The sequence below is a fragment of the Chrysoperla carnea genome, chromosome 5 (assembly GCF_905475395.1).
Source record: "Chrysoperla carnea chromosome 5, inChrCarn1.1, whole genome shotgun sequence".
Lineage (NCBI taxonomy): Eukaryota > Metazoa > Arthropoda > Insecta > Neuroptera > Chrysopidae > Chrysoperla > Chrysoperla carnea.
This window is the reverse complement of record NC_058341.1, coordinates 39,866,448-39,880,971: the sequence shown is the minus strand read 5'-3', so window position 1 is coordinate 39,880,971 and position 14,524 is coordinate 39,866,448. Positions and strand designations below refer to the sequence as shown.

General features: G+C 28.0%; 1 protein-coding gene across 1 annotated transcript in view; it reads right to left on the bottom strand.

Annotated features, from left to right (window-relative positions):
• LOC123300218 (protein espinas-like) overlaps positions 1-14,524 on the bottom strand; it is a 632,746-nt gene that overhangs the window by 317,598 nt on the left and 300,624 nt on the right. The window lies entirely within an intron of this gene.

Sequence of the window (14,524 nt, the reverse complement as noted above, 5' to 3'; positions counted from 1 at the left end):
TTTCATGAATGAGAAATTTCTTGAATCGTATGTAAGCAGAAATCCATTAAAATTACAAACAATTATCTCGGGATACGTAATAGCATAGAAATTCTGGATACAAAAAGAATAATCCTGAACTAGTATGATCTTAACGAGACATTAACCATTGTGACCGAATTTAACTGAATCCAGAATACATGAATTGATTATCATCATTGTATAAAAATAAATTAATTCAATCGCAGAAATAGATGTATGTTAGTTACAATTTAATAAAAATAATAATAATTAATATGTTTAACTACCTTTGGTTATTACTTCTTGTTGTTGTTATTGTTTTATAATAAAACAAAAAAATCAGATTGTTTATGTAAATATATTAATTATAATTTATTCTCATATGTTCATTGAACATGTACGATTAATACATTCTACATATATGTTCTTATATTTAAAACTGACTAAAAACTTGCTGTAATACGTGCATACTCTATCTTAGTTTATGTAAGCATATACATAGTTATGTAACAGCTATTGCCTGAACTGTATCTATAAATGAACTATAAAACATGTAAAATTATCCCAGAATTTTTAAAATTTTGTCTAAAATAATAAAACTCAGAAAAAAATTTCTCGGTTTCTAATATTATATAGCTTCTTAGATTTATTTTTCTATTGGTAAAATACGATATTAAGACGTTTATGTAACAGAGATGTTAAAGATATTTTTCGAAATTAAACAGAATGCAAAAATTTATACCAGAAAACTAGTAACCATACCTCTATAAGATATGATTACAAATTATTTTCTCTATTTCTAAATTATTTATTTTTCAATTTCTCAACAAAAAAATAAGGTTGAAGTGTATATTTGTCTATGTCATTATACTGAGGCTGATTCATCAAATCTGATTTAATGGAAATTTTTAATTGAAGTTTTTATGTATGATTGTCTAGAGATTTGAAGATAATGTGAAAGCACTTGGAGGAGTTATTGTCAAATGCGTTCCATGTAAAAGTTCAGCTGATTCATTTGACGTGGAGTTTTTAGGTCGTTGACCCAAAATAAAGTAAAAATTCCATGATTTCAGTTCCATTTTCGTTAAGCTTTGATGAATCGTAGGTTGGTAATGTATAAAATTAAAGCTTTTAGTTAATAAATTAAAGCTATAGTATAGTTCTATAAAATTTTAGCTACAGTTCAATTATTGTTAGTTATTAAAAGTGTACAATAAGAGACGAGACAACACGAAGTTTATTGTTATTATATGCAGGATTATTTTTCATGAATGATATTGTTGGAAAAATTTAATTTTGCTTGTTTAAATATTTCATAAAAAATGGTAATATTTAATAAAATACTGTGAATGAAATATTTATTAACTTTCGAAATGATTCTTAAATTTTGAATAAACTGTACCTATATTGAAATTACGCTTTTCAAATATGAAAACCTTATCCAAACTAACTTCAACCTTTTTGTGGAATTAAAGTTGATTATATTTATACATTTAATTTTGTAGTAGATAATACAAATTTAATAAAATTTTAATAAATTAGTAAACATGAAATCATAAATTCGCCGATCTAAAAAAAAAACGAAAATTATGTTTTCGAATAAAATTAAGACTAAATAATATACAGGTGTTTTCTATGTAAGTAAAAAAATCATATGAACATTGTTGAGTGTTTAAAAAAAATTGACAGTCATAAGGACTGCCATAGAAGTGAAAACTTTTAGTATAAAAATTTGAAATTACAAAATATTTGAATTAAAATTATCAACATCAATCTGTTTTTCACATCTATTAATACTAGGAGCAACAATTATATGCATGTTTATATGGTTTTTTATTATTTAAATATATTACGGACTGGTCAAGATTATGATAAAATATAAATACGATTCAATTGAAATAACAATTAATATACAATCATATGATTAGTGGATAGTATTTGTATTTACATAAATTTCAATTAACTTGTTATATACGCAGCACTAATGTTACACAATACGTCAGCTGTATAGCTACATATATACTGCTATAAGCATGTCGGCGCGTGCACAACATGTCGGTAACGCGAACCCATAACATTTTCCCTAGCAAAAAGTGCCCAACGTCGCTAAAGAAGTTTTCACTTCAAAAATATTTCTTATAAGCATAGGTAAGCCTCTTTTTATAACAAATACCTCCAGATTTGTTTACCAAATTTGATAAAAATATCTTCAGTGGTATGATAGAAATCATATTAAAAATTTTTCTATCTAGGCAATGAAGCGTTTGTAAACAAATGTCCGAACATAAACTTTTCTTTAGAGAGTTGACTCGAGAATATGCTTTTAAATTTTTTTACTGACTTAGAAAACACCATGTACTTATAAGTAATAAAATATTTATACCTATAGGTATGATATATAAAAATAAAACTAACAAATCATAATTTTCCTATAAAATGCAAATAAATCGAAAATAAACATTGTATTAAATCGACTGCATGCAGTGTTTTGTATTCTAATGCAATAAATATTTAATATGTATAGTCTCGTAAATTACAGTTAGTTTTGATGTTATTTTGTATTGAACTAGTCGATGCTCGTTCCCAGGTGATAAGGTCTTATTACGCAACGTATATTTTCTTCATCACATCTCAATTTTTTTCCTTTGAACCACTATCTCATCAATCCTTGATAACATTTATAGTCGATTTATTACGAAATTATCATAATGTATCTTTAAGTTAAAAAATGCCACTTTTCAGGCCAGCCAATGTAACTTTTAGCTAGCCTCACTAGCAACACCGCCGTAAACTCACAGAGAGTCCATTTTAAGCATGTACATATAAAACTTCTTCACACAAAATAAAATTCAACAATCAGAATTAAAAATATTATGACCTTCGAAAGTAAATTCATGAAATTGAATTTCGCAAAAATTTATGATGAAAATCTATTAAGTAGGAAATTTAAAGCATATATTAATTGTGGAAACGGTCTAAAATGCATTGGTATTGTATATTTTAGGAATATCATAAACGAATTATATTTTTGCAATTTAAATTTACCTACGCCTTCGCCAACGAGATAGATTTAATAAATCCACCTCTGCTAACTTGCGTTTCCTGTTGTTGATCGCACTAAGCAAAGACAGTTTATAATTCTATAATTCCATGGATGAACTATAAATCATTTAAATAACTAATAATAATATTATTTAATTACTTGTTTTTAATAACAAAGAACTGTAATACTTTGTCATCGTTAAAATTTATGATATTTATTATATATGTATGGTAACCGTTATTTTCTGTGACAAATATTTATATTTATTGAACTATTTAAATCGATCTTGCAATCTAATCTTGCAGAACTGCAAGGATTCGTCATTTTTCCAGATTTTATTGTGACTTGAAAAGAAATCAAAAAATTCAAAATTCGAATTTTGTCATCAAATTCGGTACATGGTGTTTCTAACGCTGAGCAAATTATTAAGAATCACCTTAACCTTTATTTGTCAAGTTTAAAGTTCAGATTTCAATTTAAGAATTTAAAAAAAAAAAGGGACACATTAAGCTGTATGACTGTGCAAAAATTCAAATGGGCATCCTTCTAAATTATCAAAATGCCTTATCTAGACCATGAATCAATCGTACAGACATGTTGAAAATTTCGATTTCGAAAATCGATATCGAACCTATTACAACAACTTCCTGTACTGGAAAATTAATAAAACCATTAAACTTGGCTTAAGGATGTATGAGCATGGTAGTGGGAGCACAAATTTAAAAATAGATATTTTCAATTTTGATGACAAATTTATATTATTACTTGACGATATAAGACGAAAAGTAAGAATAAAACTTTTCGATATCTGGCTTAATTTTCAAAATATCGAAAATTGAAAATTTTGTTTAATTATTTAGCTTTCGATATTTCGAATACCAAGATACATATCGAAAAATTTTATTCTTATTTTTCGTCTACATTCATGAAGTTATAACAAAATTCATCATCAAAGTTGAAAATAAGATAAAAATAATTTCAACCCTTAATCTACCCTGCTCTTACATCCCTTATATGGACGGTGACACTTAGTTGTTTTCTTTTCTAATTCATTGCTAATATGTTTACTTTCTATTAAAAAGTTTTTTTTTAAATTTGTTTTCATTCATTCCAAATGAAAATTATCAAAAACTTCCAAAATATGTCGTTTTTTGAGATTCCTCCATAAGAGCCAATGTATTTTATATCGATTTTTAATGACTTTTTTCTTAAAAATTTGCACGGATACCTAAGCTGAAATTTTAACCACATATTCTTTGAGTAAAAGACTACCTACAAACAAATTTTGAGCCTTTAAATCAAACATTGTTGTCATGCTCATACATCCTTAAGAAGTTTTGACTTGAAAAACAGAAATCTTCATGTTAATTTTGATTCTAGATATTGCGATACTACACTTTTCCCTCTTATTTAAATTGTCAATCAAAAAAGATTTACAATAGTGATTGAATACCAATGATCCACTATTATCTATCACATGTAGATAACATAACATTAAACGTATTCGTACGTATAACAAACCTGTACATCTATGAATGCTACAACTATTTATATATCATGATTTATATGCAAAATGTCATAAAATACAAATATGTAATGTATTATATTATTGTATGAAATAATAGGTAGGTAAATATAGATCGGACCATAGGATATCATTTCGAAAGTCCAGTACAAAACGGCTCTAGTAGGACTTTATTGTGCAATATTTTTTGGAACAATGTTACATATCGCACGATATCAGTTTGCTGGTTGGGAGTTAAAACCAAAAAAACTGCAACCGACACCAAAAACCGATATCTAGGGTAAATAGGAAAATAAAACTTTTTCAATCGATTCAATCGGTTGACATGAATTTTGAGAAAATGCAAAAATCTTTTTATGACTGACAATATGTATTTTTCGTCAAAATTTGATAATTTTTCATTTAAAAAAATTGAGTTGTGAGAGTTATCAGAAGTTAAAGGAAACAGAGATAATTTAAAGTAATTACAATGCAATTTTTTTGTTAAGTCATAATAAATATCCTAAACAAAGCAAACTTTATGTAATCACATATTGGGTTGACTACTAAATCAGAAGTATGTCTTTTTTAAATTAATACTACAATTATTTTATACGGTAAGAATTAAAATTGAATTCTTAAAGGAATTAAACTAGTATTTAATTTAATACCTTAAATTTTCAGAAAAATATCTGTAAAAAATGTAAGCGCTACATTGATAATGTAAGAAAGGAACAAAAGGAATATAGTTCCTATAGGGTTTCCCACGGCACCTCTTAATCTTTTTCATTTTTACTTCTATATAATTGTGAAAATTCAAAATTGTTTTAATCGTAACTGCTGAGAAACTGTTCAGGACCTGAATGTTTTTAAAGATGTACATGTCGCTTATGCAATGACAGTTACTTTAAAAAAGCTCCACCTCCCAATTTCCTTTCACAAAAAGCTCTTTCTCAAAAGTTTATATGTATGTTAATATATCACGATTGGAACTCAAAAAGAGTTCTGAAGCGGTAATAGCAATATTTTCAAAATATGGGCGCCTTTTGATACTGAGCTTAATAGTCTGCATTATCTAAAATATATGTTTGATATTGATGATATATTGATGACGTAATATGTAATAACAGATGTATAATATATTTGCATAATTATTGGTAGTGCTAGCTATTTTAAACAAGCAATGATTCGAAAATGGCGCTTTTGTTGTATTATTCTTCTAATATTATTACCACTAATTAGAACAAAAACAAATTTAAACCAAAAGTGACAAACATTGAACATTGATTCACATTAATTTTCCTCTTCTCTTATTGATTTTTCATTGATTTTAGTTTCCATGTGTATGGAAACTATTTTCACATATCAATTTTTGTGCTTTCCTACTAATCGCTTATAAAGTTAAAATTATTTTTACGCTTTGAAATTATCTGTGAGGCCTTGGAGAACATGCTAAAATCTAAATTTACCATTGAATTTTTTAATCATTTTTCAATTTTAAGACGATACACAGCAATTTTCTATCAAAGCATTAACAATCTAAATATTTATTGTGATACCAAAATAACCTTTATATGTATATTGCTATAAAATCTACCAGCAAGAAGGATTTACGTTCACTTTTGCGCCAGTTTTTAATATCTTAATATGCCTCATATAAGCATGTATCAAGCAAACATTCATTGTCAAAGAGAGCTACATATAAGTAATATAATGGAAAGTAAATTACATTTCATATAAAACTAGCTGAATCACGTTGAAAAATTAATGGAAAAGACAAATTTTTAATAAATACTTCTATCCAAATAAGTTTGACATAAAATAAAACCCCCCTTTGAAAAAATTTAAAATTTCCGAAATTTCAAACAGCTTGAATTTTTAGTTTTGAATACGAAACTGAAAATTTTTTATCATAGTCCACCACTTTACTTGAAAGGTTGGAAGAATGAGAAAGTGTATTTTATAATTTTCTAAGCATTTTGAAAGCGTACACGGGATTCTAAAGTTATTAACCTAGAAATTCAATACCTGAATTCGAAAGTTTCTACATTTATCTATAGAATTCAAACTTTTTGACAGTCTCAAATTCTTTTTTTAAAACATTTTTATAAAATTTACTATTTTCGATATCCATACGTTCAAATAAATATTCAAGAAAAGGTGCACACGTTTTTTTGAATATCTCATATCTCGTAAAATCAAATATAAAAAACAAAGTCCAAGAAAGAGTTCTCTTATCGAAAACAACTAACCGCTTGGCATTTGGTTGCTGTACTCAATCTACTCAATCATATTGCAAGACAAAATTTTATATATTAAAACTTATAAGAAATTTAAGTTCATACTCTTTTAATAGCAATATTATCATTCTGTATATTTGAAAATTTAACGGGGACACAGGGCATCGAGCATACATGCTATTTATATACATATACGGATATTGACAAAATAACATGCTCTATGCAAAAAATAAATTAAAATATCTATTTTATACAATAAAGGTATGCTCATCATAAATATTTTCAATAACAATATTCAACTCAATTCTTTCAATTTTTTTGTTGAGAATTTTATGAATACAATTTCCTGATAATATAATAATAAACTCATCTATGAGCTGTTTATAAAACGAAAATTGTAAATATATTCAAGTAATATCATAAAAGGGTGTATTTTATAATAATAATGGAAAAATAAAATATGTTAAGTAACTGTAAATAATATTCTTATTTATATATTTATTATATGTATAATAAATATATGTAATATATTTATAGTTTGAATTTTATATTAAAAGTATTCCAATCTGTCCACTGTCTTACCTTTTCCCTGATTTTAAGTTCCATTTCAAAATGAGAAAAGAGTGAATCGAACAACACATTAAGTGTATGTAAGAAATTTATTAAAGTGGAATTCTAACTTTTTCCTGACCTTGATCTGAACATTTTGATAATTTCTGAAATTAGAAACACTGTTATCAAAGTAGCATCTAACAACTTTTTCCTTTGTGAAAATCCTGATAGCCGTGCTTATTCGTTTTATGGAGCTCAGAAAATGTTGAACTGAACTATAGTAAAAATTGATGAAGATCTGCTGTGCTCGATTTTCAACAAATGCAACTCTAGAAAGAACTATTGGGATACTCTTTAAATATTCATGTGTGACAGCAAGTTTGGCTTACACTGAGGTCTCAGCCATATATACGACAACTGATCTAAATAGATGATATTGAAGGTTGAAGCCAGGCCCAAGAGGGATTTTGAAGTGAAATTTTCATGATGGTTAAGTGCTCGCTCAATGTGTTTTAGGGCACTAGGTGAGAGGCTGCCCCACGAACTACTCAATCTAACATAGATGCCAATTTGCGTGTAAATGAACTTACTTCTTGGAAATAAGGTTTTGTCCACTAAGAATAAATTGGTACGATAAAAGTTTCCAATGATTAATCGTCATATCTACATACCAAAACACAAAATTATTTTTCATAAAAAATAAGTATTATTATTATTTTTAGAATAGAATATCAGTAAAATTATGTATCTGCTCACGTGACAGCAAACACCCATCAGATGTATTGTGAAAGTATAACGTCACGCCATTTGAAACAGTATATAAACAATATTACATTTTAACAGAACGAAGAAGGTTAGTTTATAGCTTGCATACACAAAAATGATTGTTTGGTACGTCGTGGTGTAATTCAGGACGCCATGAAACTCGGGACTGTTTTCGAAGTAAATTTAATTTGAATTAGTTTTTGAAAATGGAAAATATATAATGTAAAAAGTTTTTTTTTTAAATAATATTTTTTTAGTTTGAATTGAATACTGATGTAACATATAAACCAATTTTTCAAATTAACGACAAAAGCCTATTAAAAAGACTCTGTACTTTTGTACTATCATAGTATTGGAATGCGATGCAAATAAAATATACATTATATCCATGTTATATATATAAACATAACATATTATATATTAAAGGCATATATAATGTGAAACCAAAATTGTAAGAAAGCACGCAAAGTCAATAATTTAACACGAGACACTCCTACACAATCAAATACATATTATATAGAATACTAAGAGAATACACACTATCTATAATATAATAATATAAAATATAATGTAGAGATTAATGCACACAGAGCACATACTTCTATTAATATCAATATATCTTTGTTGTTATTGATGGTAAATAAATATATTGTACTTTTTTTAACAATATTTTATAATATCATCACATGGCATCCGTAGGTATGTGTATGTATTTAGATAGAAGCATTTCTGTTTTCTGTTCGATATATGATTGTAAAATGTATTTATATTGCTGCCAATAAACCAAATTTGCTACGAAGCGTGAGTTTTTAATAAGTATTATAATGCTATAATTTATTTGTAGTTTTCTAAACAATTATTGTAATTATTAATAGATAGATATTGAATGTGGGAAATAGTTGCGCATTTATTTCGGATTTTCAGTTTATTTATTGATGAGTAATTGTGAGAACAAATTTAAAAATTAATTAAATATTTGTACGTAAATATCTGCCGTGATATAAAGCAGGAAACTTCTTTGCATCGAATGTTTTACATCTAAATCCTTAAATTTTCTCAGCGTTTCCACATTTCAATTAATTACATTCTTATTCAATAAAGAAAAGATCAGATAACAAGAGCAGATCAAACGGTTTATTACATTTTTATTAAATTTGGGATGCGATCTATTGTACTATACCTACTTTTTAACTATACCTTTTCTTACATTGAAACAAAAACAATACCAATTTGTAAAATATTTAATTATAAACTTTCATTAATTAATTAATTTCAAGCCAATGTCATTCAAACTTTAAAATAAGACTTTATGGGGCTTACAAAAAGGCTGATGTTACCAACAAATAAAGCAAAAGTTTTCTTATTCCTATCCCTATATATTATAAATGTGAAAGTAACGTTGTTTGTTTGTTTGAATGGATTTGAATGAAAGTTCACAATAATATATCAGAATAACACTTGAACTACAATTTGGAAAGTTATATTTAAAAAAAATTAAATACATTTTTTAACATTTCTTTCATTAAAAGATTTCTTTAAAAATGGAAAACGGGATACAATTTTTATTTTAAAAAATTGAAAACTATACATATACTTTTATATGTCTAAGACAATCCCAGTCCCTAATTCGAATATTGAAAGAGGGATAAGTGAGAGTAAGGGAGGTGAAGTTAGTGCAGGGAGATAAACATCTAGAGTCAAACCTAGAAGAGTGAACCCTGGATAAGCGAAAAAACTTACAAGTGAGACTAACTGTTCCAAGATTTCAGCCCTCTGATATCATTTAAAGAAGAGAAACAGGAACCTCTAAAAGAAAAAGTAGTTATTTCTTCTATGCCCTCTCGAACTTCCAAAACAGACTGTGTTACTACACTATTTATGACCTATTACTTAATTTTGTGAACGTAACATTTTAAAACCTTTTAGAACCTTCATAAGCGAAAAAAAGATTACGGTGTCATGAACTTTCACTCATGACTTAAGTTTCAATTAGTTCTCCAATTTTATGTTGTTGAAATAAAGGTGTTTAACGGTGTTCAAGAGCAAATATTTTTGAAGATAAATAATTTAGAAAAAAACAAGAATGAGTGTTTTCTTTGTAATTTAAAAGCGAATGAAGCTTAAGTTTTGCAGATAAAAGTCTTGCAGATTAGCAAGATACTTAATAAGTCATTACTTGTTATGAATTATACATAATACTTCGATATACAATTTATCCAAACTTATAAATATCCAAAGAATTTTCGTTATAGGCAGAACGGTTCTCTCATACAAACAATCAGCACGTGAAAGCTATAGAATTTCTTGAATTTTAATATATTATTGTTTTATAACACCGATTTTTACACAAACAATTATCTGAATTAATTACGTTTCATGTATGTTTGATATTTATTTTTAATTGAAATATTTCGAAAATTATGGGTGAAAGTAGTTTCATCTTAGACAAGACAAACGGCGACACCAAATCTAATTTCAAATAAAACTTGATTGACAAAATTTGTATAAGAATATATATTATGTCTTCTACATCACGGTATAATTTAAATAAATCGTCACTTGTAAAATCTGTTTCTTATCGCTTCAATTGTTGACTTTTCCATTCAAGGGTGGATATGGATACGATGATGATCTACAATTGTTTTGCCGTTTCTTTAATCCTACAATTTTCTGCATATATTTTCAAGCAGATTTTTCTTCTTTCTGTATGTCAGCAAAATATTGTGTCAAGATTAATATCACATGGTAAATACGAAAAAGTAAGGAGTGATAGCTTACACAGAAGTGGTAGAAATGAAGAAAGGTGTTTTCATTTCTTTCTCACCCTACGTAATCTAAAGCGAAAGACATTTATTGAGATTATACACAGCGTGTAAAAGAAAAATCTATGTAAAAAATAATTCTTCTTTAATACTTTCCATGGAATTTTTTATGCAAAAAGAAACTTGAAAAGATTATAGAAATTTTATACCAAAATAGCAAAATATTTTTCCAACATTTAAACTACAGAAATTTGAAAGATTGTTGTTGAATATTTATCAATTTTCGCATCCACTTAAATTGTCCTTGCCGAGGATTTCCGATGGCAGTGAAATTGCTTCAAAAGCTGAAAATTAATGAATGTCCATTGAAGCCGCTGTGCAAATAAAATATAATGAATCAATTAAAAATTATCCGATGCTGGAAAAGATTGATCGATGCGGAAAAAGGTGGGGTAACTACAATTCGATCCCAAAAATATTCAGTCCTCCTAAAACGACGTCAGTAACTATGAGGATTTTCGTTGAAGTTTTCCCTTGAATATCTCATGTTAAAATTCATTTTCAATGAAACATCCTAGTCCTAGACATGCATTTACGAACAAATTGAGTAACTTCTTCATAAAAGTATATTTGAAGCCTATAATATGGCTTGTTTATGTGTATTTAGTAAATACATTCTCATACCTCTTAAAAAATTATTCATAAAACACACCGCGCAAAATTTCGTATTTTTATACTATTTCGTATTTATCACAATAGACTCTATTGCCTAAGTGTGTCCTTCGTGGACAGCCAATATAACCTAACCTAACCTAACCTAGATCCCTTCTCCTTCGCCATAATAACTGAGCCTCGTTTCAATTATTAAAAAAACAACAAAATTAATTAAAGCTGGCAGCCCTCTGCGAACGTCGCGTTTTCCAAAAATTCTGATTCCCCACATATCATAATACCCGAGACACGTTGTCAATGAATAAACACACACATAAAATACATTGTCGACAATGACTCGCGTATGTACATCCCTTTATTACAACGCGAACCCCACTAGAAGTTTTCTTTGTGACAATAACACGTATACATATATACACGTATAATAATATTCTTGTTATTTCATCTGTGTGTCACAAGTCACAGGTGTCTCATGTGTTATATAATGTGATTTATTGTTAAGATTGTTATTCGTTATTACAAGTAGGAAAAACACAAGTAGGAAAAACCCTCCTTAAAGATTAAATCACAAATACAAATATTTTAGTGTCATTGCATTCATTCTAGTTTTGTAGAAAATGGTGCTAGCGAAAAATATAAATTATTTTTCTTAAGAATTTTCTTGTTAAATATATGAGTAGTTTTATGACATGGTAAAAAATAAAAAAAATTATTTAGGGAAACAAATTTATTCAAATGCATTATGTTTTTCCCTGAGATATGACAAATTGCTTTATTTTCTTAACAGGAAAGAAGAAATAAATATTCGTAAAAATGAAATGTTTTCAGATTTTACCTAATCGTAGCCATAAATGCTTGTGGCCTTGTTCTAAAATGTACAGAGATTCGTAAAGGAAAAAAGATCAGATTAGCTTATTTTGTTTGATTTAAGAATTAGTTTTTTTGATAAAAGACAATCTCAAAGTTGAATCGTAAGGTGCAATACATCAGTTGGTACAGGGACCAAGAGAGAAGCTAGGTCTCTGGTTCAATTCTCGTTAGTCTGAAATCATAAGAAGATTAAGTGGTATACGTTAGAAATACCCTCAAATTTTTCTAAACATCTTGAAAACAAAGAAGTATATTGTATTGTTAATATATTAGGTTTGTAGGTTATAATGGCTGACCACGAAGGATACACTTAGGCTATAGAGCCCCATTGTTAATATACCGTGTGTGTAACTACCATCTTGGGATATAAATATGTCTGTAGTATTACTGAATACATAATACATCCGTTTAGTAATGCATCTAAGCGAGAGATAAACAGATACGATACGACAGACTGTTGTATGCATGCAGAGAGTGGGAGATTTGTTGCATACAAATATTAACTGTGTAACTAAAAAACTCCCACCTCCAAGTGTCTTCCAAATAATTCAATGCATGTATATAATACCTCTCGCTTAGATGCATTACTAAACGGATGTATTATGTATTCAGTCATACTACAGACATGTTTATATCCCAAGATGGTAGTTACACACACGGTATATTAAGTAAAGGGCAAATTATTATTTTTTTAATATAAAAATTGGTTTATCTAATTATTGGTATTTTTTGTTTGTTTTGGTAAACTACTGTAGAGGAAATTTGAAGCGAATTAAATTTAAAAAAGGTTTTTGGACAGCTGTTACGCTAAAGTCCATAGAAATTAATGTTTGATCATTCATGGTAAAGTTATTTGTAGGAATCTGTTTTAAACCCTTGTTTAAAAAGAGAGGTTTTACAATTTTTCTGTTTGCTTGCCTGTACCATCGTAACATCGAAGCGGAAGAACCGTTTTCTACTTTTTTCCCCCGAACTAAAAAAAAAGGGGTGTTATAAGTTTGACCGGTATGTGTGTGTGTGTTTGTCTGTCTGTGGCATCGTAGCTCCTAAGCCTAAGCTAAGTGCGAGTTTAGGGTTCGGTACCCGAAACCACCAAAATATTGGCCACGATCTTCAAAATCGGCTTAGTTTGAAAAATTCTTTAAGAACATATGAGATATGTTTCAGGGGTGTATTTGAGGTTCCGTACCCGAAAAGTTTGTCGAGGTATTTTAAAATTTGTCGATTGTTTTTCAAAGGTAATTTGACTGAGAGTGTTCTTACCCATACAAAGTTTAGGGTTCCGCACCCGAATCAACAAGAAAAGAGGCGATGAACTTCAAACAACTGAACATATTTTTTTTAAAAATTGCTAAGAAAACTTTCGATAAATCAAAATCTGTTCATTCGTTCATTAACTGCGATATCATAGACGACCCGAACATACCTCATTTTGCATGGAGAGTTTCTTTAAATTTTTATTTAATGTGTTATGCATGACCATGAAATGACACATGTAAAGTCCTTGTTCTGTTCTAATACCATAAAATCCTGTAAATTGTAACAAAAATTGGAGCAGGAAGCACCCTACCTACATTACCGAGAAGAAAGCTCTGGTTAAAACCTAGTTTAGTTTGTTTTTCAACTACTTTTACATTCATCCGGTATATCCGATGTAACAATATAAGCTGAGAACCTATCCTAAATAATAAAAAATGAGAGCTATATTTATGCATATACATACTGTATAAAACCGGATAACCCATTACGATTATTATTACTATGAATATAGGAATGAATAATGTTTTATCTTCTATTCTTGTCTATTGCCTATTTACATAGTTTAGGCATCCTTTCTTTATCTACACTGCGTGTTGGTAACGTTTGGTTAACTATATCAACATCACACCCGGTACAATGAATAAATCAAGATAAATTTATTGTTTAATATATTTAATGGAAAAGAAAGTTTTTTTTTCCCATTTTTTGTGTATGTGTGTATTCTGCTTATTTGTGTATTTTCTATATGATAGATCAGTCTGACTCCGATGGTCGTTGGTAATGAAATGGAAAATAAACTAACGAAAAAATATGTTTTTTCAAATGCTTTTAATTTTATGGATGAGAAATAGTAGTT